We start from the raw sequence: 24,515 nt of genomic DNA, 5'->3' as shown, positions 1-24,515 counted from the left end.
AGCAAGTGATCAGAAAGACCATGCCCTGAATCAGACACATCTGAGTCCTCAAACTGACATCATTGCTCCTCAATAATTTGGAGACGTTCCTAATTGCAGACTTTCTCAGTGTAATATGTCCCCTGATTTCCTGACTGCTGGTACCAATGGTGTTGATCGTGGATCCAAGCAAGACGAAATCATTGGCAACTTCAATCTTTTCTCCATTTGTCATGATGTTGCTGATTGGTCCAGTGGTAAGAATCTTTTATTTTTTTTTACATTGAGATGCAATCTATATATTGAAAGCTGTATTCTTTGATCTTCTGCAACAAATGCTTCAAGTCCTCACTTTCAGCAAGCAAGATTGTGTCATCCACTTAACACAGGTTATTGATGAGTTTCCCTCTGATCCTGATGCCACATAGAGTCCAGTTTCTAGATTAATTTGCTCAGCACACAGACTGAATAGGTATGGAGGGAGAACACAACCTTGACACATTCCTTTCTTAATTTTTAATCATGTAGTGTTCTCTTGCTCTCTTCACACAGCAGCCTCTTGGTCTAAGTATAGGTTTTATATGAGCAGAATTAACTATTCTGGATTTCACATTCTTCTCAATGTTAGCTATAATTTGTTATGACCCACATAGTAAAATGGCTTTGTAAACAACATGCTTCTGGAAACTCTATGAACTTTGATAAATGATGATAGTTATAGAAAGGCTTCAGGCCTTTTGTTAATAGGGCCTTTGTGAGTCATGTTTTACTCGGTGGCAATCAACAACATAGTAAATAAAACATAAATATACATTCTTCTGGTATTCTTTACTTTCAGCTAGGATCCATCTGACATCAGCAGTGATGTGCCTGGTGCCATGGCCCCTTCTAAATCCTGTTTGAACTTCTGACAGTTCCCTATCTATGTTCTGTTTAATTATCTTCAGCAGTATTTTGTTCGCATGTGATATTGTTAAATAATTTCCACATTCTGTTCGATCACCTTTCTTGGGAATAGGAAAAAACAGGGATCTTTTCAAATCGGTTGGCCAGAGAGCTCTCCTCCACATTTTCTGGAAGAAGCTAGTGAATACATCCAGGGCTGCACTGCTAGTTGAAACATGTCAGTTGATATCCTGTCAATACTGGGGCTTATTTTTTGCCAATACCTTCAGTACCACTTCAAATTCTTCCTTCATTACTTCCATTGACTTCTGCTTCTATGGTTTATGTGATTGTTGTTGGTATGTGCCATCAAGTCACATGCAATATATAGTGACCTTATGTACAACAGCTCTGAAGACTGCCCTGTCATGAGCCAATCTCATTGACTCTGAAACACCTACCCCTTCCTCATTGCCTTAGTTACTGTATCAATCCATCTCATCTGGGGTCTTCCTCTCTGTGCTGTCCCTCCACTCTTCAGAGCATGATGTCCTTCTCCAAGGATTGGTACCTCCTGGCCACATGCCCAAAGTATGTGAGATAGAGCTTCACAATCCTGGCCTCCAAGGAGAAACCCTACAAGACAGACTGGTTTGTTTTCTTGGCAGTCCATGGAATGTTCAGCACTCTTCTCCAGCACCACAACTCAAAGACATCAATTCTTCTTATTTCATCCTTTGTCACTATCCAGCTCTCTGATGCATAGTAATTGTGAAGGCCATGGTCTGGATCAGGGGCACTTTAGTCTCTAGACTGACATTGTTGTTTCTCAGTACTATGGAAAGAGCTCTGACAACAGATATACCTAATGCAATTCACCTTTTGGTTTTCTGACTTGTGTTGCCAAAAGTGTTGATTGTGGAGCTGAAAAGCTGTAACTATTAACAACCTCAACCTCTTCTCTATCCATCATGGTGCTGCCATTTGGCCCAGTGATGAAAATCTTTTTCTTCTTGATGTTAAGCTTCAATCCATATTGATGTCTACAGTCCTCGACCTTCTGCAGCAAGTCCTTCAGGTCTTCTTCAGTTTCAGCAAGCAAGGTTGTGTCATCTGCATAATGTAGGTTGTTGATAAGTCTTCCTCCAATCCTGATGCGACATTCCTTCTCATAAATCCCAGCCTCCTGAATGATCTGTTCTGCATATAGATTGAAAAGGTATGGAAATAGGACACATCCCTGACACAGTCCCTTCCTGATTTTGAACCATGCAGTGTTTCCTTGCTCTGTTCTGAGAACTGCTTCCTGGTCCTAGCATAAGTTTCACATAAGCACAATGACATGATCACATCTGTGGAAGGAATTGTTGGAGAAGTTCAATATCAGCAGTGAAAAATAGGCCAGGTGCTGATTGTTGACTATCCACGGCTCATGTGTAAGTTCAAATTAAAGCTAAAGAAGGTCAAATCAAATCCACAGCAATCAAAATTTGACCTTGAGGCTATCCAACATGAATTTAAAAAGCAACTCAGGAAAAGGTTTGAAGCCTTGAACACTAATGAACCAGATGGGCTGGGGGATGATATTAAGAGTATCATTCATGAAGAATACAAAAGGTCATTACAAAGACAGAAGAAAAGATCCTGAATATTTTACTAGAGTGTGGAAAGCCAAAGTGAAGGGAAGAAGTTATGAAGTGAAGGAGCTGAATAGATTATGTCAGAGGGCACAAAGGAAGACAAAGCAAAATATTATAATGAAATGTGCAAAGAACTGGAGTCAGAAAATCAAAAGGGCCATACTTGGAATTTCTTAAGCTGAAGGAACTAAAGAACAAAGTCAAGCCTCAATACTTAAGTATGCAATGGGTAGAATATTGAACGATCCAGGAAGTACTAAAAGAAGATGGAAGGAGTAGACAGAGTCACTGTACTAAAGAGAATTGGAAATGACGCAGAAGAATTTCAAGAAAACAACATTGATTAAGAGGCAATGGTGATGAAAAAGGAAGTTCAGGCTGCTCTGAAGGACTTGGCAAAAATTACAACCCTAGGAATTGATAGAGTACCAATTGGCCTATTTTAACAAATAGATGCCGTCCTGGATGGGCTCACGAGATTGTGCCAAGGAATTTGGAGGACAACTACCTGGCCAACTGACTGGAAGAGATCCATATTTATTCCCATTTTAAAAAAAAAGATGATCTGACAGAGTGTGGAAATTATCATAGAATATCACTCATATCACCTGCAAGTAAAATCCTGCTAAAGATTACATTGACGGAGAACTACCATAAATACACGCTGGGTTTAGATGAGGCTATGGCACTAGGAACATTATTGTCAATGTCAGACGGATCTTGGCAGAAAACAAAGAGCACCAGAGGGATATCTGTGTTTTATTGACTGTGCAAAGGCATTTGACTGTGTGGAACACAATAAACTATGGTTATATAATTGTTGTTTATTATGTGCTGTCAAGTTGCCCAAGACTCATAGCAACCCTTTGTACAATAGCCCTAAACCCTGCTCTATCCTGTGCCTATCTTATTGTCTCTGACACAACTATCCCTATGACCCCAGTCACAGAATCAATCCATCTCATCAAGGGTCTTCCTCTCCTGCGCTGTCCTTCCACCCTCGCATGATGTCCCTCTCTAAGGACTGGTCTCTCCTTGCAACATGTCCAAAGTATGTCAGATGGAGCTTCAGAATCCTTGCCTCCAAGAAGCAGCCTGGCTTAACACTTTTTAGGACAAACCTGTTCATTCTCCTAGCAGTCCATGGTATATTCAATACTCTTCTTCAACATCACAGCTCAAAGGCATAAATTTTCCATACATCATCCCTAGTCATTGTTCAGCTCTCTGATGCATAACAAGTGATTGTAAAGACCACAGCCTGTATCTTAGTCTCTAGACTGGCATCATTGTTCTTCAGTACTTTGGAGAGATCTATAACAGCAGACTTCCCCAATGCAATACATATTTTAATTTCCTGGCTGCTGGTGCAGAGTGTTGATTGTGGAGCCAAGCAAACTAAAGCTGTTAACAATCTCAATCTCTTAACCATCTATCATGATTACCAATCGGCCCAGTGGTGAGAATCTTTGTTTTCTTGATATTGAGCTGCAATCCATATTGAAGGCTGCCATCCTTGACTTTTTGTAGCAAGTGAGTCAGGTCCCCCTCAGTTTCAGAAAGCAAGGTTGTGTCATCTGCATAATGCAGATTGTTGATGATTCTACTTCCAATCTTGATGCCACATTTCTCCTCATAGAGCCCAGCTTCCCAGATAATCTGTTCTGCATATAGATAGAAAAGATATGGAGATAGGACACACCCTTCCCGGTTTTGAACCATGTAGTGTTTCCTTGCTCTGTTCTGACGACTGCCTCCTGGTTTAAGTATAGGTTTTACATAAGCATGATCTAGTGTTCTGGCATTCCCATTCTTCTCAGAGTTAGCCACAGTTTGTTGTAGTCCACAGAGTCAAACGCCTTTGCACAGTCAATGAAACACAGATAGACATTCCTCTGGTACTCTCTGTTTTCAGCCAAGATACATCTAACATTAGCTACAATATCCCTAGCACCATGACTCCTTCTAAACCCAGCCTGCACTTCTGGCATTTCTCTGTTGATATGCTGTTCCAGTTGTTTTTGGATAATCTTCAGCAGAATCTTGCTTGCATGTGTTATCAATGGTACTGTTCAATAATTTTCATACACTGTCATATCACCTTTCTTTAGAATGGGAACAAATAATGATCTCTTCCAGTCAATGGGCCAGTTGGTTGTCCTCCAGATTTGTTGGCGCAACTTGATGTAAATTGAGTAATATTAACCCTACCTAATCTTATAACCATTTGCTGGTTATAAGATTAGGTAGGGTTAATATTACTCAATTTTAGTGGGAGGCACTCCAATTCACTAGTGGCATCCAGTGTTTAGAGGGAGCCTAATTTTAGTCTCGCTTCAAGGTAATTACAACTCATGGCTATTACATGAACAACAGATTGGAATTTGTTCCTATCTTGCACCGTCCTCATGATCCTCACTAAACTCTGCAACCCTGTGATTTACCTGCTTTCCACCTTCACTCCACTTCCCACTTTTGACTTTTACCCACATGATGCTAGTTATTCCTCTATTTTTACAGTAGTAGTTTTATTCAGGAAAATGAAAACAGCCCAAATATCCATCAACAAATGAATGGATTAAGAAATTGTGATACAATCACACAATGGAATAATGTGGTGCTCAAAATCAACAATTTGTAAAATACTATAAAACATGGGAGAGTTTAGAGAGCATTATACTAAGTGAACTAATTTAGTCTCATATGGACAAATACTGCATAAGTCCAGTGGGTTTAAAGTAGTAAATCACACAAGAGGAGATTGCCCATCTTTCTCCATGGTGCATTTGGTGGATTTGAACTGCATACTTTCAGTTGGCGGTGAAATGTCTTACCAGTGAAGCCACCAGAGCTCCCTTCAACTATATCAAGTATAGGGAAAGAGTATTTACCCTACTATCACTTGGTGAATTTAAAAGTAGAGACCAAGGCTTTGTGGGTAAGTGGTAAAGAACATTACACCACAAACTGTAGTCAAGGATCTCAAGTCTGAAGGCTTGAGAGGAAAAAAAAAGGCAGTTTTATACCACCCTGTAGCTGTAATCAGGGCAAGAAGGACATATGTGGGCATCCCAGGCTGGTTAATAATTTTACTTCTATTCAAATTCATGTCCTTTAAGCAGCAATTACTTAGGGGGGGAAATTCCTAGATGAGGGCTCAAGGACTAAGAAAGAGTCATGGAAGGCAGGAGATTTTACTTTGGTTTAAAATTCTTTAACTCCAATTCTGACCCAAGAAGACATATTATGTATCCAGCCAAACATAATCCCTCACACTAACCCAATCTATACTCATTAGAAACTTCTTTACCATCTGTTATTATTGTAGCACATCTCTTGGGGAAAGGGTGTCTCATATTCCTTTTCCTTTACCTCTGTTTCATTTCAAGCGACTCAACGAAAACACTTCTAAGTATTTCTCCTGAGAAATAATACTGTTTTCTTTACCTTATTACACTTCCTGCCATGTTTTAGTAGCTGGGCCATGTTTTCATGTGACTAAGCTTGGCAGCTGTCCCACGGGATATTTTTGTCCAACTTGAACTCATGGTCTTAGTTGAGAAGCACATTAGAGTCCTCATCCTAGGTAATTATGAAACATTATGGTTCACTTCCTAAACAACATGCCTCCGGAAACTCTATGAACTTTGATAAATGTCAAGAATTGTAGAGGGGCTTCAAGCCTTTTGTTCATAGGGTCACTATGGATGGTGCTCAACTAGAAAGCAATCAACAACAACAACAACATGGTGTAACTAGAGATGAGGAGAAAAGTGTCACCAATTCCACAGCTTACAACTGCAAAATAAATATGAATTTAATACTATTGTTGGGACAATTCTGTATTTCAAGGTGAATGTTATTTGAGCAAATAAAAGTGAAAGTTGTCACTGGTGGTGTAAATAGGTTAATACTTAGTATTACCTCCCTAAATATCTTTAATAGGTCTATTGGTCAAGTTCCCAGTAAGAAACAGTCAAGTGGGATGGTTGGAGAGAACTTAATGAAAGGAATGTTTACAAGGATAAGGGCATACTGTTGTTAGGTGCTGTTGAACGGAGTATGATGCATAGTGACTCTTTAAACAACAGATCTAAACCTAATACCATCTTTATCATCTCTGACACACCTGAGCCCATTGCTGCAATCACTGTGTCAATGTATCTCATTGAGTGTCTTCCTCTCTTTCACTGACTCTCCACCTTCCCAAGCATAGTGTGCCTTTCTGAGGAACAGCCTCTCCTAGCAACATGCCTAAAGTATGTGTGTGACAAAGCTTCACCATCTTCACTGCTAAGGAGCACTCTGGCTGAACTTTTTCAAAGATATTTCTGTTTGTTCCTTTGGCAATCAATGAGTCAATATTCAGTGCTCCAATACCACAATTCACAGTCATTAATTCTTTCATAATTATTCATTGTCCAGCTCTCAGATGCATAACAAGTGATCAAAAAAAGCCATCATCTCAATCAGGTGCACCTTAGTCTTCAAACTGACATCATTGCACTTAAGCATTTTAGAGAGGTCCCTGACAGTGAATTTGCTCAGTGTAAGGTATATTTCCCCCGTCTGTTCTTTGATGATTTCTGTACTTTCACTTTTATTGAAGATCATTTTTACTTTTTGTAATATTTATTCCCCCCCCATTGTTGAACATTTTCTTCCTCCCTCACACCCACTCCCTATCCTCTAACCTACCCTGCAATGGCACCCCTTGTTGTCATACATACAATGCTCAATCATATACTCCTCCTAGATAGCTCCTCCCCTAATCTATTCCAATACAGTATTCATTATCTATCCACTCTTTTCCCATTCCCTCCCCAACCCCCACCATGTCTGTCCTATTTCATAACTGCAGTGTTATGCACTGTTATGTTAGTCCTATTGTGACTGAGATATTTCACTCAACATAATGTCCTTCGTGCCCCCCCAAGTTTTGTAAAGATTTACAAGTTCATTGTTTTGTACTGCTGTGTAATATTCCATGTGTACAATAGTTTTCTATCCCTTTGTTTGCTGCTGGGAGCTTGGGTTATTTTTATCTTTTTGCTATTGTGAATAATGCAACAATAAACATGGATGTGCATACCTGTCTGAGTCATGGCTCTGGATTCTTTAGGGTATATTTCCAATAGTGGAATTGTTGGGTCAAATAGTATTTCTATATCCTACTTTTCAACAAACCGCCAGACTGCTTTTCATAGTGGCTGTACCATTTTACATTTCCACCAGGAGTGAATAAGAGTCCCAATATCACCACATCCTCACCAGCATTTGTTGTTTGTTGCCCTGTTGAACTTTGCTATTGTTGCTGTGGACTTCTGATGCTGAGGTGTCCTCTGATTCTTTGACTACTGATACTAAAGGTGATTGAGTTGAACAAGTAAGATGAAATAATTAACAACTTCAATCTTTTCTCCATCTATCATGATGTTGTCAATTGTCCCAGTGATGAGGAACTTGGTTTTCTTGGTATGGAGATGTAATCATATTGAAAAAGATCCTTGATCTTCTGCAGCAAGCATTTCAAGTTCTCCTCACTTTCATTAAACAAGGTTGTGTCATTTGTGTCATCTGCATAATGCAGGTTGCTGAATAGTCTTCCTCTTCTTGGTGCCACATTCCTCTTCATAGAGTCTGGCTTCACAAATGAGTTGTTCAGCATATTAATTGAATGGGTATGGAGAAAGGATACACCCTTGATGCAATTTTAAACCATGTACTCTGATTTAAACCTTACTCTGATTGGACAACAGCTTCTTGGTCTAAGTGCAGATTTAAGAAAGGCTATTCCTTGAAAAGAGACTTCATGCTTGGGAAGGTGGAGAGTCAGCAAGGGAGAGGAAGACCCTCAATGAGATGGATTGATACAGTGTCTAGAGCAATTGGCTCAAATGTGTAAGGGATGATAAAATGGCAAAGGTTAGGACAGCATTCAGATCTGTTATTTATAGGGCTGCTATGAGTTGGATTAAACTCAACAGCTAGTGAAATATCCTTGTGCTAATTATAGCACAGAGCTTTCACAATCCCTATGACTTCTAGGTTAGTGAGCAAGAGGAGGGGAAAGTTACAGAAACCTGGAAAGTCCACCTACTAGGTGCTGTGGTATTTGGTAGAGGAGCACAGCCAAGGTCAAACCATGACCTGGCAGGGAGAAAGCAACTTATTTTTCTTCTGCCTTCTGATGAACAAGTTGTGACTTTCACTGGTCAAACTCAATCAAAAACCAGAAAGCCCTGATTAGTGCAGGCCACAGAGTTCGGTTTCTTGGGCTACAGAGGGAGATAGAGAATAAATAAGGCCGAGTATATGGAAAAACTCCAGTATAACATGTACTGCATTAGGATGTTCAGCCAAAGAGAAGAATCTGTTCTCATTTATGTTACACATAATGTATATGTTAAGTCTAACTGAATCCTGGTAGCTACATATAACTGGATCTTAGATATACAGAGCACTAAGATTAAAGCCATTATTCTTTTCCATATATATTACAGATGCATTCTATAAAATTTTGAATTAATTTTTTTAAACTTTTAAAAAAACTTTCTTTTTAAAATTTATTATAAATTTCAGTGAAAATTTACAGAGATGTTGGATTTCCATTCATTCATTATTGTACTTTTATCCCCTCCCAACCCTCCCCCCTAGTACACTACCCTCTTGGAAAAGTAAAAGAAAAATTCTTTCATTGTTTTACAAACCCTCCCCCAGGTTCACTCCACTATGCAACCTTCACTCTGGACTCCTGTCATGACAAAAATACCTAATCTAAACAGTTTTCTCCCTTATCTGTTTCACTGCAGTATACATTATTGAACCCATCTTTCTCAGTCTCCCCCCAACCCTGATGTCAATCCTGTTTTATAACAGTGGAACCATGCAGTATTTGTCCTTTTGTGACCGAGATACTTCACTCAGCATAATGTCCTCCAGGGTCACCCATTTTTAATAATATTGCATGAGTTCCTTGTTTTTCAATGCAGTGTAGTATTCTATTGTGTGAATATACCACAGCTTCTCTATCAATTTGTTTGTTGATGGACACTTAGGTTGTTTTGAACTCTTTTACTATTTTGAACAAAGCCACAATAAACATGAGTATGCATATAAATGCTTAGATGTCAGTTATGGTCTCTTTGGGGTATATTCCTTCCCAGTAGTGAAATTGCTGGCTCAAATGGTATCTTTATTTGTAACTTTTTTTTTATTTTATTATTTTTGTGTGTGTATACCGTCAAATCAGATCTGACTGGTACAGGAGGAAATTGTCCTTCCTTCCCCGGCAGAGCATCTGGTGGATTCGAACCGTGTGCCTCTGGGATTGCAGTGCAGCTTTCTTGCCACTAGGCCACCAGAGCTCCCCTTATTTGTAACTTTTTGAGAAAGCGCCACACCACCTTCCACAGTGGTTGCACCATTTTACATTCCTACCAACAGTGAATAAGGGTTCCAGTTTCTCCACAACCTTGCCAGCATTTGTTGCTTGCTGTTCTCTTAAATTTTGCTATTCTGACTGGGGTAAGATATCTCATAATTGTTTTTGAATTAATCTTTTGAGAGCTATAGCTTACATACAAGCTTCTAAAATGAATCATTGCTACATCAAAAGTACTACAGTGTTTTCCTTAAAGGCTATAATTTTTATTGGACAACTTAAAAACTTTGAAATTCCTTGTTGAAAGGCCAAGATTGCTGGCACTTTCTGGAAAGAAATGTCAGAAAAGACAGAGATTTTATTGTGGATTGATAGCTATTCACATAGTGTGATATAGATCAGCATCAGAAAATGTTACCCCGGTGGAGACTGAGAGGCTACATCAAATAACTAGAAATCTATGTATTGATTTTGCTTTTCTGAAATAAAAATACCATTCCTTGGTAGGTTTTTCAAATTCTATATTTGTTTGCATATAAAATTCATAATCATTGTGTTTCATTAATGTATATTGTATTTCACACATTGTTTCATTTAATTGTTTCATATGATCATTCATATACATTGTGTTTTATTAAATCAACAGTCATTGATCTATGCCTACTATTACCTAATCCATTCAGAAAAAAATATGGAATGTTCCATGAATTTGCATGTTATCCTTGTGCAGGGGTCATGCTAATCTCTGAGAATATCATTCCTTGTGATTTAGAATATTAAATTATTTAGAATTTAGAATGTTCCTTGTGATTTCAAATGCTCACTCAATTCATTAAACTCTTAGTTTACCTGTTAACAATTTGTTAGACATTGAAATAACAAACAAGAATAAGACAACATTTAATGACACTTATGATTTAATGGAGATTGGACATATTAATAAAAGACAAAATTGATTAATATCATGCTTTGCATGATCCTTAGATACAAAAATGATCAGACTGGCTTTCACATTCTTTGGATGTGTCATCAGGAAGACATGTTACCTGTCCCTGAAGAGGCACGCCATGCTTGGAAAAATGAAAAGTCAGTGATAAAGAGGCAGAGTCTCAAGGAGATAGATCGACACAGTGACTATGACAATGAACTTAAGCTCTACAGGGATCGTGAAGATGGCACCGATTCAGACAGTTCTGCTCTTCAGTAATTAGGGTCAGTATGAGTTGGAGCCTTTTTAGTGGTATCTAATAAGAACAACAGTGGGACAAGAATGGACAGTCTCCTCCCGTATGATTAATTGCCTTTGAAAACCTGATGGAAGGTCAGCTGTGGGTTGGTTCTGACTCTATGGTATACAACAACAACAATAACAATAAGAAAAACAGCATGCTATTGATGAGATATGGCCAGGATGCTGTGGAAAGTATCTAATAGATGCTGTGGAAAGTATCTAATACGTTTTGTGTGTGTGTGTCATTCATGTACTTTGTAGGTTATTTCCCCCTCCTCCCTCCCTCCATCTACAAAATTCTGCAACCTTGTGATTTCTTCCTCCCCATCCTCAGTTCCCCTGACCCTCCCCTTCCTTCTTTGTGTATCTATACACATCTCATTGGTTATCCTTCTGCTTTTTCAATAATGGTCTTAAATGGTATTTATTCTTATGCACCTGAGTTAGTTCACTCAGCATAATGCTCTCTAGCATCTCCCATGTTGTTGTTGTTGTTATGTGCCATCAAGTCGCTTGTAACTCATAGTGACCTTATGCATAACAGCCCTAAACCCTGCTCTATCCCTTGCCATTCTTATTGTCTCTGACACGCCGACCCCTATTACATCTCATCGAGGGTCTCTCCTGAGTTGTCCCTCCACCCTCTCAAGCATGATGTCCCTCTCCAAGGACTGATCCTGCCTTGCAATATGTCAAAAGTATGTCAGAATACTTGCGTCAAATGAGCAGCCTAGCTTCACCCTCTACAGGATGAACTTGTTCACTCTTCTAGCAGTCCATGTTATATATTCAATACTCTTCTCCAGCACCACAACTCAAAGGCATCAATTCTTCTTCTGTCATCATCCTTGGTTATTGTCCAGCTCTCTGATGCGTAGCAAGTAATTGCAAAGACCATGTTCTGTATCAGACACACCTTAGTCTCCAGACTGGCATCATTGCTCTTTAGCACCTTGGAGAGATCTCTGACAGCAGACTTTTCCAGTGCAATTTGTCTTTTAACTTACTGGCTGCTGGTACCAAGAGTGCTTATTATAGAGCCAAGCAAACTGAAGCTGTCAACAATCTCAATCTCTTCATCATCCATCCTGATGCTGCCAATTGGTCCAGTGGTGAGAATCTTTGTCTTCTTGACATTGAGCCTCAGTCCATATTGAAGGCTGCAGTCCTTGACCCTCTGCAGTAAGTGCATGAGGTCCTCCTCAGTTTCAGCAAGCAGGGTTGTGTCATCTGCATAACACAGATTGTTGATTGTAATTCCAATCGTTATGCCACACTTCTCCTCATGTTATACAGTATTTAAAAAAAATCTTTGCTCCTTTGTGCTGCATAGTATGCCATTGTATGAATGTACCACAGTTTCTCAATCTAGTAATTTATTGATGGACACATATTCTTGCTATTGGAAATAATGTTGCTTTGAACATTGGTGTAGAAATCTCTGTATCTCAGTTCTGTTTTCCTTGAGGTATATCCCTAGTAGTGGTATAGCTGGGTCATATGAAATCTCTTTATACAACTTTTTGAGCACATGTAAAACTGCCTTCCCAAATGGTTGTATCATTTTACAATCCCGTCAACAATATATGTGCATTCCAATCTCTCCACATCCTCTCCAACATTTATTGCTTGTGTCCTGTTAAACTTTGGTTGTATCATTTTACAATCCCGTCAACAATATATGTGCATTCCAATCTCTCCACATCCTCTCCAACATTTATTGCTTGTGTCCTGTTAAACTTTGCCACTACTACTGGGATGAGATGGTTTCTCATTGTGGTTTTGACTTGCATCTCTCTTATTTCCAATGATTTTGAGCATTCCTTCATGTGTCTGTTGACAACCAAATGACTTCCTCTTTACCTTTTGCCCAGTTTGCACTGGGTTATCACATTTTTTATTCTTGTGGAAGTCTTGTAGTATTCTTTACATTTTCATTATGAGACCCTTGTCTCAGATGTCATTGTCAAGTGTTTTCCCCAGTCAGTTGATTTTCTATCACTCTTCTAAAGCTTTCTTGGAAGATGGAAGGAAGCAGAAGAGCTTAGTAAGGGTTAAGGAAAATGAATACTTCACCATTATAACAATATCTAAATTGAGACTACATCATAAATAAAATAGGAGAAAACACAATGATTTTATCTTGCTTGAATTAACAATCAACACCCTCGGTATCAGAAGTTCGGTATCAGGAGACATATTGCATTGGACAAGTCTATTATCAGGGATCTCTCCAAAATATTGACTGGCAATGATATCACTTTGAAAACTAAGGTGCACCTGATTCAGGCATAGTCTTTTCCATAAATTGCTAGGCATCTCTGAGAACCGGACAGTTCATAAGGATTACAGAAGAAGAATTGATGCCTTTGAGTTGTAGCATTGGAGAAGAGTGCTAAATAAATATACCATGGGCTCCCAAGAGAACAAACATATATATATATTAGAAACAAAAAAATGCAGCCAGACTCCTTGAAGGAAAGGATTGGTGAAGTGTCATCTCTCATACTCTGGGCATGTTGTTAGAAGGGGCTATTCCTTGGAAAGGGACATCATATTTGAAAGGTGGGTGGTCACTGAAAGAGAGGAAGACCTCCAATAAGATAGACTGACACAGTAACTGCAGCAGTGGACTAAAGTGTGTCAGTATAGGACAGGGTTCAGGTTATTGTTCAAAGGGTCAGTATAAGTCATACACAACTTGAAGGCACCTAACAACAATTCTTCCTTATTAAACCCAGAATATATGAAATTAGAAGAGTAATCTGTGTCTGAATTATGAAGGGGCCTGAACATTCTCCTTCTAAGGGGTCAATGGAAGATTAAACAGAGGAATGATCCCCTAAGATTTGACCTTCAAAAGAAATCATTCTTGAGGCAGTGAGGATGATGATGGTAAGACTAGAGAATTAGTCCATTAATAAGATCTTGCAATGATTTTTGCAAGTAATGATACAGTGTGAGCTGATTAGTTGGCAGTGAAAGCAGAGAGGATGAATAGAGTCTAAGATGACTTAGGAAGTTACAGAGCACGGCTTTGTAACTGATTCACGGTGTAAGCTTGGGAGTATGTATGAATGAATCGAGGAAGAAAGATTAGAATGACTCCCTTGTTTTTAGGTTGAATGAAGGCATTGCTCACCTTTGACACCCTCAATGTGTTAACAAGTTGGAACTCCAAGCACCAAGTCTTCACTTCAGAGCACCTTATACAGAAATCAAGGCAGTCAGAAATAATAAGACTTTTTAGAGTGCTTCGTTCTCTATCAGGGAGGATACTCTCCCCCCCGGGGATCCCATTAGGCTTCTCCTATGTCTCAATGAAGAAGGCTTATTCATACTCATCACCCAATTGCTTGCTAAGTGAAAGGAGCTGCTTTAACTTAATTATCATTTATCCCATCATTCACTCACTAATGTCAAACCGATTCTAACTTGGGTTGCTGAGGCCATAAATTATAGACCACCATTTTTCTCCCTCAGAGTCATTGGTGTGTTCAGACCACTGAATACCTGAGGCCTTTGTATTAGCAGTACAACTTGCTAGAGACTATCTCACCAGAGCTCCTGACTCATCCCTTGTTGCTGTTGTTTGGTACCATCCAGTTGACTCTGACTCATAGTGACCCTATGAGCAACGTTGTAAACTTACCCTATCCTGCGACATCTTCACTATCTCTGATATGCTTGAGCTGATTCTTGAAGTTAGTGTCTTAATCCACCTCCTTGAGGTTTTTCATATCTTTGGATGACCCTGTGTCTTTCCCAACATGGTATCTTTTCCCAAGGTCTGCCTCTTTCTGACAACATGTGCAAAGAATGTGGGATGATATTTCACCATCATTAACTCTAAGGAACACCCCAGTTGTACATCTTTCAAGGCAGATTTGTTTGTTTTTTTTTTATAATTCATGGGGTATTTCAGTACTCTTTGTGAACACCATAATTCAAAGGCATTGGTTCTCCTTGGGTCTCCCTTATTCGTTGTTCAACGTTAAGATACATATGAAGCAATTGAAAATACCACAGCTTGGCGAGCTCTGGTGGCCTAGTGGCAGAAAACTGCACTGCAATCCCAGAGGTGTGCAGTTCAAATCCACCAGATGCTCTGCTGAAGAACGAGGAACGATCGCCTTCTGTACCAGTCAGATCCAATTTGATGGTACACACATAAAAAGAATAAATTTAAAAAAATTAAAAAAAAGAAAATACCACAGCTTAGTTCTAAAATTGTTCTCTAGCACTTTAAAAAAGGTCCTTTACAGACAAATATTGCATAGGTTCGCTGCTGTAAAATGGGACTGACATTGGTGTTGAGGAAAGACAGAGAAGGAGGGGAGGAATGATATATACTGCATTGAAACAGATGAAAGAGAGAACTGTTTAAAAGTGATATGTTGTTGTTGTTAAGTGCCGTCTAGTCGCAGGCGACTCATAGCGACCCTATGAAGGAGAGTCCTTGACGCTTGGGTGCCTTTCATCCTCTCTCCAAGTTCGTAGGGTTTCCGGAGGCAAGCTATTATGGAAGTGGACACCACTCCTTCTTCCACGAAAAGGGATATATGATTGCGTATTATTGTCATTACAGGAGTACAGAATGAAGGCTACACAGTGGAGCAGACTTGGGGGGAGGCATTGCATAGCAATGAAAGAGTTTTTAAATTGTTCATTATTTTCATCCAAAGATTTATACAGTGTTGACATTTTTCTCTTACATTTTTATTTTTATGGTAACGTTTGTCCTACTGTTGGTTGTAGTCTTCATTTGGTTTTTCTTGAACTTATAATTGATATCATAGGATAGGATAGATAAAAACCAATCTATCAGTCCTCTTAAAAAAAAAGGACAGATAGGAATTCAGAACTCTATATTAACTTTACATCTTTAAGAGTATCTATGGATCTTTTTTGAAAAGCAATGTATTCAAACTTGGTAAATAAATCAGTATATTTTAAAAAAGGGATCCTTTACAGCAGATTTGCCTAACAGAAAAACTTTTGATTTCTTGATCAATGCTATAATGAGTTTTGACACTCATTCCTTAGGGCTGGGGGGGAAAATAGACAATAGGAAAATTATAATTTCTAATTTTTGTGTGCTCTGGGAGTCTAATAAGAGCAGGGCTGAGGAGAAGGTACTTTGAATTGGACAATGAAGCTTGTTGGTAGCCTCAATGGGACTGAGATAGATACTGAAACTGGATCCATATTATAATGGGCTGAACAATTAAATGTGATCATAGTTACCATTTTTTTTTTCTGGAAAAACAGGTTTTGAAAAATAGAGGGATGGAATAGAATTTTTGGGGAAGTAGATAAAGAGAACAACAAAATAATTTGGAGCCTGAAATACAAACTCTGCCTAAGTTCCAATTTTTACAAGGACCTCTTTTTTGGCAAAGAGGATGATTTTCTCAAAATTTGAGTTTCTCTTCATTGCTAAGCTAAGCCTCAGACAGTAACTTTTAGAAGTCTGAGCCAGCAACGAGAGGTTGTTTTGAACTCTGATCATAGCCTTACGATCAGACAGCTGTGTACAACTGGGGGGGAAATGTGATTAAAAGGTTTCTACAAAGCACCTAAATGAAATTAGTTGGTAGTATATTAAATTCTGAACCCCTTTAAGTTTTTTTAAAAGAGTGAAATTACATATTGCACCTGAAAAATAAAAGCAAGGGGAGATAAATCCAATTGAATAACATAGACTTTCACCTATAGCCAGCCATTGTATTTTTCTTTTTCAGTCTTTAAAAACAAATCTTATGTGCTTTTATTAAAACACATCTTTTCCTCTATTGGTCCTTTACTGGGTAAAGTTTACTGGGTAACTAACTGTCTCTTTCTCTTGTTATCAGTAATTTTGAAGAGAGAGATGGTCTTCTCATCTTTTTGGTCCATGAGTTCTCTACTACATAGTATTATCTCTACAGTCTTAACTTTGGAGCTTGGGGAAGTAAATGTAAGCAGTAGGAGAAAGATTTATGGTTTATAAATAAATTTACCCAGCAAGGGCAATAGAAGACCTCTTTTCCTTGGTTGTACAGCCCCATCTCCAAACATGCATTTTAGTAGAAGAGTCTTAAACACAAAGAAGTTAAATACAGGGTGATTCAGTCTGATTCCATCTGTCTGGCGCCTTTTTGAGCTGCTTTAATCAGTTTGGAAAGAGAATTCATTCTGAGTTTTAACAATTTAGAAGCGTAGGATATCAAGAAAGAAAAGAATCCAAGCAATTATCAATTAATATGGAGAAACCTAGTAAGTTCATTCTATCATTGATGCAGCCCAGAATGCAGGTCTCTTGGCCTTAATTCAGTGTTTTCTGTACTTTTTCTGGTGGTCTCACATAATATCTCATTTACTTAACAGTAAATAATAAGAAAATATTAAAATCCAAATTCTCTCCAAACTCTTTATTTTCAGGTGTTTTATGTACCTTAAAATCCACATTGACTTGGCAGCTCTTCTCCTTTCTACACAAAGAGTTGGTTCTGAAAAGTTCTACATACTTAATGCAGCAACTTCTTTTCTTCAAGAAGGAAAGTGAAAGGGTGTTTCATTGTAGTCATTGTAATCATATTTTAGAAAAGATCAAAAGCAAGGCATTGTATTCTTCAGGGTTCTTAGCTGCAAATAACCGATATGAAACTGGCTGATACAAGCAAAAATGGGGATTTAATGAAAGGATATTGGGTAGTTTCTAAATTCAGAAAGGGAAGTATCAGATTTGGAGGATACACATCAAAAGCAATGATAAAAGTTATGCCATAGCACTTCATGAGCACAGCACTATCATGGTGCTGGGGCCAGGCAGTGCAGATGGCATCCCGAGAACTGGAGCCTTTTCCTACTGACTCAGGAAATAGGATATAGTTCATTCATTGCCAAAGTGCACTACCAGAAAGAATTTGCTTTGGTCTCTTCTTTGACTATCTGCCTTCTAATTGAAAATCTGAGACAAACACATGTGTTTCTTCATGCACAGCTAAAGAGGCTGGGGAAACAAATATCCATCATATTTCCTTTCTACAGTGGACAGTGAACTTCCTCCTTCAAGTGAGCGGTTCAGATGCTGGGTAGCCATAAAGAAAGGAAAAAGTTAATTACAGTTTTATTTTATTACTTTTACTATTTTTTATTGCTCTTATTATTGCTTATTTTGAATGGGTAACATAATCATTAGTAAAACTGAAAAGTCAGATATATTTTTAAAAATTTGTCTCCTCTCCTCTTCCGCATTCACTCACTTCTCACTTCTTTTGTCATAATTATCTACTTCTTTTCCCTAGACTTGGATTATGTTCCCTCCCTCTCCTATAATTCTGAACCTGGGACAGTGAATATGGATGACAGAAAAAGAATTGATTTATTTGAATTATGGTATTGGAGAAGAGCACTGATTATTCCATAGACTGTCAAAAGAACAAGTACATCTTGGAAAAAGTGCAGCCAGGAAGTCCTTTTAAGGTAACGATGATGAAATTTCATCTCATATAATTTGGGTATGTTGTTAGAAGGAGCCAGTATTTAGAAAAGGACACCATTAAAAAGAATTAAAGAAGAACATCATGTTTGGCAAGATAGAGGGTCAATGCAAGAGAGTCAGGCCTTCAATGAGATGGCTTGACAGCGGGACTGTGGCAATGAGATCAAGTATATCAGGAGTGATGAGAATGGCACAGGATAGAGCATGGTTCAGATCTGTTAGTCATTGGGTCACTATGACCATAGTTGATTTGACAGCACTTCACAACATCGACCTCTCAAAGCCAAATGTGGTCATGTGATTGGCACAGGTTAATGGAATGTGAAGTATCACTTTTCACTCTCTTTCACTGTCTCTCTCATTGTTTTTAAGTTGGAAGCAACTCATAGCTGACCCTCCACTAATTTTCCAACATTGTAAATTGCACTGGAGGAAATTTCCCATCTTTCTCCTGTACGGCCTCTTGTGGAGAAAGGCATAATCTGAACTTGATGCAGAACAGGCATTTGACAAAATTCAACACCCTTTCCTGATTAAGACACTTGGCAAAGTAGGAATAGAAGGGAATTTCCTCAACATAGTGAAAAGTATATATGCAAAACCAAGAGCCAATATAATTTTCAATGGAGAAAGACTAAAAGCATTTTCCCTGCAAACAAGGACCAGACAAGGATGGCCACTGTCACCAGTCCTATTCAATAATGCCTTTCCTGCATTATTTGCTAAGATGATATTATTCTTATTTGCTTTTTTAATCTAATGAATTATGTGGGTTGTTTTTCTTATGTTGAACCACCCTTGAATATCTGTTATGAATCCCACTTGGTCATGATGAATTTCTTTAATGTGCTTTTGGATTAGGCTAGGATTTTGTTAAGAAACAAAAAAAAAAAAAAAAAAGAAGGAAATAAAAGGCATCCAGAATGGCAAAGAGATGGTTAAACTCCCACTGACTTTTTTTTTTAAAGTTTTAATTTTATTTAATGATTTATTTATTCTCGAGCCATCAGTTTTTGTTTCTTCAGTTTCTTCTGGGAGATCTTTTTCTTCTGGGCAACCTCCCCTTCTGGTTTAGGAACAATCTGTTCCTTTTCAGTAAGGATCATCTCAATATGGCAGGGGGAGCTCATGTAGGGGTTAATCCGACCATGAGCTCTGTATGTGCGGCGGCACATCTTGGGAGTTTTGTTCACCTGGATATGCTCAATGACCAGAGAATCAACATCTAAACCCTTAAGTTCAGCATTACTTTCGGCGTTTTCAAGCATATGCAGCAAAAACTCGGCACTCTTTTTGGGCCACCAACCCTGTGTGCAACCCCACTGTTTGGCCTGCGCACATCTACCAACTCCACCGTTGTATCGTCGGAAGGGCACACACTGCTTGTGCAAAGTGACATCTTTCAGATACTTGGTGGCTTTCCGGATATGCATACCCTTGATGGCCTGGGCAGTTTCTTGGGTGTTCTTAAAATGGACCCGGAGATTTGAGCCTCTTGATTTGTATGATTTTGTGGGGTTTTCCGGGCCAAGCGAGTAGCGAACCATGTTGGCAGATTACCTGAAGCTGCTCACAGGAAAAGGAAGAACAGAGGCTCCTGGGAGAATTCCCACTGATTTTTTAAAAAGAAATATTTTTACTTGTGATTTCAGTGAAATTTTACAAACCAAATTTGTTTTACATTGTTAGTCTTGTTCTTCTGTGCCATCAAGTCAATTGTGACTCATAATAATCCTATGTACAACAGCTCTGAAGCCTGCTCTTTCCTGAGCCAGTCTCACTGACACTGACATACCTATCCCTACTAACCCAGTTACTGTGTCAACCCACCTCATTCAAGGTCTTTCTCTTCTGCACTGTCTCTCCACTCTTCTCAGCATGATATCCTTCTCCAAGGACCAGTCTCTGCTGACCATGAGCCCAATGTATGAGAAACAAAGCCTTAAAATCCTAGCCTCCAAGGAAAAACTTAGTTTCACCCTCTTCAAGACAGTCCTATTTGTTCTCTTGATGGTCCATGATACGCTCCATACTCTTCTCCAGAATAACCCAAAGGTATCAATTCTTCTGTCATTCTTAGCCATTGTCCTGTTCTCTAATGCATAGCATGTAATTGGAAAGGTCATCGCCTGGATCAGGCACACCTTAGTCTCTAGACTGACATCATTGTTTCTCAATACTGTGGAGAGATTCCTTACCTCAGATTTTCCCAGTGCAATTTGTCTCTTGATTTTTTGACTGCTGATGCCAAGAGTGTTGACTGCAGAATCAAGCAAGCTAAAATGTTAACACAACATTAATCTCTTCTCCATCTACCCTGGTACTGTTAATTGGCCCAATAGTGAGACTCTTTGTCTTCTTGATGTTGAGCTTCAATCCATATTGAAGAAATTAAACCATCCACATTGTTGTTACTATCAGAACAACTCATAACCTACCCTCTTGGTTTTCAGAGGTTGTAGGTTGCATTGGAGGAAATTTCTGGTAGAATTGAACTGTCTGCCTTTGGGTTGGCAACACAGCTCATTAATTACAATATCCACAATATAAAAATACTCTTTCCACTGTCTCCCTATAATTCTCATCTCCATTAATTTTTCTATCCTAACCTTTCTATCCATTCCTGCCTTCTGGGCTTTTTTCTTGGGCAAGTGCTGATCTTTTTGACCTTATATGGTTGAATATTCTATGCAGACTAAGGATAATAGAAGAATCAATGCCTTTTAGTTGTATTGCTTGAGAAGAGTCTTGAACAGACCACGGACCACCAAGAAAACAAATAGGTATGTCTTGGAGAGGATAAAACCAAGTTTCTCCTTGGGGGCTAGGATTTTGAAGCTTCGTCTCACATACATTAGGTATGTGGACAGGAGGGACTGGTCCTTAGCGAAGGACATCATGCTCGTAAGGGAGAAGGGACAGCACAGGAAAGGAAGACCCCAGATGAGACGGATTGATACAGTAACTGGGGCAATGGGTTGGAATGTTGGAATCGGTGAAATTGCCTCAGGACAGAGCAGGGTTTGGAGCTGCTGTACATAGGGTCGCCATGGTTTGCAGGTGACTCAACCACACATAACAACAAAAACAGTTAAGCAGTGACTGTCTTCCTTGTAGGTCTTTCTATTGTTTGGGTGAAAGTTGAGCCATGGAGGATGAACACGTTTCAGGTTAGAAGGATGACTAAGAGTCATAATCACTTGAGTTCTATCAGTGTCTATTAGACTGATAAGGTCCCTTTTTAATAAGTTTTACCTTGTGTCACATTCCCCTTCACTATCATTCCAATTTAGGATCTTCAATTGTGATGCTTTTTTAAAGTGGTCAGAAGTACTTCCATAGACCTTATCAACAGACAATTTTGTCTTTTTGCTTCTGAAAGTATGGCATAAAATGGGGCTTAGATGAGTGGGTGGGAAACTCAGATGTCTTAGCATTTTCAAATCTTTGAGAAAAGATTCATATTTGGAACTGGTTACATAGACGTATTGGCAAAGAACTTTTCCTTCTTTTAACTAAGTACAAATGACTCATTCCTAACTTTAATGAGAAAAATGAGAAGGATGATTCCAGAATTGGCAACAAAAATTCATATACATTATTTTTCTCCTTTCACTAATCAAGACTGTAGTGTATTGCACAAATCTAGCAGTAAAAATTAGGGCTAAAAACCAGAGATGTATTCCATTTAACAGAAAAAAGGGCAGGGAGGAGATTATTAGAAATCTTACAGCTTTTTAAAATTGTTCCTACCTTTTTTTTAACAAACTTCATATGCATTGAATTTCATACTTTCCTTCATTCACGTGTTTCATACAATCATTCCCATACATTGTGTTTTGTTTTGTTTTTTAATTAATTTTTGTTGTATTTTTATTTATTAATTAATTTTAATGAAAGTTTACAGAGACTTAGGGTTTTCATTGGTTCATTGTTGCACGTTTCTCGCTGTCCACCCTCTCTCCCACAATTCACTCTTCTCTTTGAAAAGTAAAAGAAAAATTCTTTCATTGTTATACAATCCCTTCCTACACATCAACTCCACTGTGCAAACTTAATTCTGGACTCTTGTCATGACAATAATACCTAACCATATATCCCTTTTAACAGTTCTCTCCCTCATCTGTTTCAATGCAGTATACATTATTTATCCCCTCTTCCCATTCTCCTCTCAACCCTGATGTCAATCCCTTTTTATAACAGTGACCCTGTGCAATATTTGTCTGTTTGTGACTGAGATATTTCACTCAGCATAATGTCCTCCAGGGTCACCAATTTTGTGTAATATTTCATGAGTTCCTTGTTTTTCAATGCAGAATAGTCCACTGTGTGAATACACCACAACTTCTCTATCCATTAATTTTTTATTTGTTCTTGAGTTGTTTCCAACCCTTTGCTATTGTGAACAAAGCTGCAATAAACATGGATGTGTATATATCTGCTTGGGTGGTGGTTATGGTTTCTTTAGGGTTTATTCCCAGTAGTGGAATTGCTGGGTTAAATGGTATTTCTATTCTCAACTTTTTGAGAATGCACTATACAGCCTTCCATAGTAGTAGCTGCACTATTTCTTTCACACTCCCACCAAGAGTAAATAAGGTTTCCAGTTTCTCCTTAACCTTGCCAGCATTTGATGTTTGCTGTTCTGCTAAATTTTGCTATTTTTACTGGGGTGACATGATATCTCGTGGTTGTTTTGATATATTGTGTTTTATAAAATTAATCAACAATTAACTATGCCCAACATTACCCTGCCTTTTCAGGTCCCCACTGGATCTTTTTCATTTCCTTTATCCTCTCCCTTCACCTACCAAATTATGTGACCCTGTGAGTTCCCCCATCCATCCTCACTCTTCTGCTTCCCCCACTTCTTGTCTTGGACCTCCATGCACGTTTTACTAGTTATCCTTTTATTTTTGCAATAATGGTTTTATGCAGTATTTGTCCTTATGAGACTGAGTTAGTTCACTCAGCATAATACTCTCCAGTCTTTCCCAAGTTTAAATCCCTGTATAAAATTTTATAGCTTTTATAAGTAGAAGTAATGAGAACTATGTCCTTTCTGTATTGTTGTAGTTAGGTGCCATCAAATAAAGTACAGTTCATTGTGACCCTATGAACAACAGATGTGAAATCTAGACTCTCTTGAGCCCTCCTCATAACTTCTGACTTGAGCCCGTTGCTGCAGTCACTCTGTCAATCCATCCTGTTAAAGGTCTTATTCTCTTTCCTCTATTCTTAACCTTTCCAAGCATAATGTCCTTCTCCAAGGAATAGCCTCTCCTAAAATATGCCCAAAGTATGTGAGATAAAACTTTGTCATCTTTTCCTCTAAAGAGCATTCTGGCTGCACTTTCTCCAAGACATATCTGTTTGTTCTTTTGACAGTCGATGGAATATCCAGCACTCTTCTCCAGTACTTCAGCTCAAATGCATTAATTCTTCCCCTGTCATCCTTATTCCTTGTCCAGCTTTCAGATGCTTAGCAAATGACTGAAAAGACCTAGCCTGATTAGACCCACCTTCATTCTCAAACTGACATCATTGCTCCTCAGTAATTTGGAGAGGTCCCTGACTGCAGGCTTCCCCAATCTCCTGGTTTTCTGGTATCAAGGGTGTTGATTATGGATCCAAGTAAGATGAAATTGACAATTTCATTCTTTTCTCCATCTACCATTATGTTACCTACTGATCTAGTGGTGAGAATTTTGGGGTTTTGTTGGGTTTTTTTTTTACATTGAGAAGTAATCCATATTGAAAGCTGTAGTCTTTGATCTTCTGCAGCAAGTGCTCCTCACTTTCAGTGGGAAAGGTTGTGCCATCTGTATGATGCAGGTTGTTTATGAGTCTTCCTCCAATCTTAATGTCACATTCCTCTTTATAGAATCCAGCTTCTTGCACGATGTGTTC

The sequence above is a fragment of the Elephantulus edwardii genome, unplaced genomic scaffold (assembly GCF_000299155.1).
Source record: "Elephantulus edwardii isolate Elephantulus edwardi_28Jun2011 unplaced genomic scaffold, EleEdw1.0 scaffold00104, whole genome shotgun sequence".
Classification (NCBI taxonomy): domain Eukaryota; kingdom Metazoa; phylum Chordata; class Mammalia; order Macroscelidea; family Macroscelididae; genus Elephantulus; species Elephantulus edwardii.
This window is presented reverse-complemented; position numbering follows the sequence as displayed.